Source organism: Aplysia californica, unplaced genomic scaffold, assembly GCF_000002075.1.
Source record: "Aplysia californica isolate F4 #8 unplaced genomic scaffold, AplCal3.0 scaffold00454, whole genome shotgun sequence".
In the NCBI taxonomy this organism is placed as follows: domain Eukaryota; kingdom Metazoa; phylum Mollusca; class Gastropoda; order Aplysiida; family Aplysiidae; genus Aplysia; species Aplysia californica.
The window spans coordinates 250,859-253,349 of record NW_004797724.1 but is presented as its reverse complement, the minus strand read 5'-3'; the positions used below and the strand labels follow the sequence as shown (position 1 = coordinate 253,349).

Here is a 2,491-nt window from a genome sequence, read left to right as displayed (position 1 = left end):
CCCCCCCCCCCCCCCCCCCGCGAATTTTTATTACAACACAATGATTGACAAAATGCAAAACATAGGTTTCAGGTTATTCGTTATGTGTATTAACAAAACATTTGCACACTTCTTGATGATATAGCTGACATGAACTGAGGGTCCAACACATTCATCTGAGCCCCGTTGACCTTGACCTTGGTGAGCAAACTTAGTAACGCGTATGGCCTCCACGTGCAGCGATTATAGGGAGGCATCTTCTGTTCATAGAGTTAATCAAACGGTTGATCTGGCCATTTTGGATGCCACCGAAGATCTGGATGATGGCTGAAGTCAACTGGGCTGCTATTCGAGGCCGTGGCTGCATCTGGTTAAGCTGTCTTTCAATCACGTCCTACAAATGTTCAATAGGGTTCAAGTCAGGTGAGCGAGGTGGGTGTGCCAATAAATTGACATTGTTCAGGGCCAAGAAGTTCTGGATAGCACGTGAAGTATATGGTCGTGCGTTGTCTTATTGATACAGAAAGTTAGGATGCCTCTGTAGAAAGGGCAGCACATGAGGTACCAAGACTTTTGCAATATAGCGCTGAGCCGTGACGCCGTTTCAACGTCCTGGACCGATGTTCTGGAAGATGACAGGTCCCACTCTATGATTCAACGCCAAGGCTCCCCATATCATCACGCTCTCGCCTCCCCAGGGGTCACACTCCAGAATGTTGTTGTCGTCGTAGCGAGTCGTGTCTCTGCGTCACATACGGACACGGCCATTCGCTGAATCGACGCAGAACCTGTTTTCATCACTGAAGAGGACTCTCTTCCAGTGTGCGTTCAGTCAGTTGACATGCGCATGTGCCTTTAGCCGTTGCTGTCGATGCCATGGTGTTAGGACAGCTATTTGGTAAGGACACCTGCAGTGAAGACCAGCAGTCACTAACCCCCGTGACACAGTCCAGCGGCCAAGTTGGCGTCCAGTCGTTCCCATGGTTGTTCTGGCAGTCTCTGCAGCCGGCAGAAACGGATCGCGGCGGTGCCAACGAAGGATGGCGCGATCATAGGCCGGAGTTGTCACCCTTGGTCTTCCTCTTCTTGGTCGATCTGCTGTGGTCGCTGTCGCTTGTAATCGGTTCGGAAGGTCGATGCCTTGGTGCTTGTGTGGACACCAAAAAATCTGGGACACCTGTTCCACCGACTCACCGGCTGCCATTCGTCCGACAGCTCTTTCTCTGTTTTCCCTTGATAACTTTGGCATGTCTGAAGCTTGTCTGTTTCCATATGAATGCAACATTTCGAGGCGTGGATTTTATAGGCATACGCCCAGGACTGAGTGAGCACAAACTTACCACTCACAACAAGTTACAAGTGTGTCCTGGTGGTGAGTGATGACTCGTTAGTTATGTATTGCTTACGCAGCCAATGACATCATTGCCACGCTCGAGGCAAGTGTTGAGTGATATGAGTTCAAATCACACAACTATGAACTCAGCATTGGGCGATTACAACAACATAAAAAATCGCGTTATTTTTGCACCTCACTATATTAATGAACCTGATTACCGTGGTGATGACGATTATAAAAACATTAAAAAATTCAGGGGAAAGGACATTCATGAAACTTTGTACGTACCACCCCCCCCCTGTCCCCTCTTTCCATCCAAACAACCCAATCAGCACACTTCAGCAAGTTTCTAATTACACAACATCAATCAATACTGTAACAGGTGTCTTCTGGTGTCGTGTCCTATGTCATATTTTGACTTCCGGATTTGCACATCCAATCTGGTGTTTTGTGTTTGTCAAAGCAAATGAGTAACGTCACTGATAAACAGCCGGATGAGTTCATTTCCTTTCGGTAAGGAGTCATACCTTAATTATATTTTTATTTGGTTATACGGGGTGCCCACTATGGATGGGATCGGCCGATCAGCCTGATCGCCCGACTCGATCGCCTCAAAAACAAACGTTTTCGTTTTCAGTTTCAGGCGATCGAGTCGGGCGATCGGCCCGATCCAGCCGTAGAGAGCAAGTAGTTAGGCTACCGGACTCCTAATCGTGAGGTTGCGGGTTCGGGGGTTCGAGTCGTGGGCCCGACGTTGTGTCCTTGGGAAAGGCACTTTACACGAATTTTCCTCATTCAGCCCAGGTGGGAATGGGTACCTGGCCGTAGACAGCGAAAGATCTTGTCAGGATGTTAGTGTTTTAGCGCCTATAAATGGCTGCTTGCCCTGTACGCTTCCCAGGAAGTTGAGGTTGTTTCAGAATGCTCTCAAGTCTGCTGGGGTAATAGTATATTAGCATAAAAAGGCAACTGAAATATATTACGACAACAGTATTAAATCTTTTGGATTTCAAGTCCTTGAGAACCTAAAATACATAACAGTTTAAAAAAAGTTAGGCCTATGTGAATACAACCAACGTCTTGTGTCCTGCACGCTCATGCATTTGAGAGCGCCGTAAGACTTCTACAAAACAGACAACAATATAATTTATGAATATATGTATGTATGTGTGTATA

The 2,491-nt window shown here is 47.0% G+C and overlaps 1 protein-coding gene across 2 annotated transcripts in view; it reads left to right on the top strand.

Annotated features, from left to right (window-relative positions):
- The window catches only part of LOC101846157 (serine/threonine-protein kinase DCLK1), a 55,488-nt gene that overhangs the window by 2,457 nt on the left and 50,540 nt on the right, over nucleotides 1-2,491 (top strand). The window lies entirely within an intron of this gene.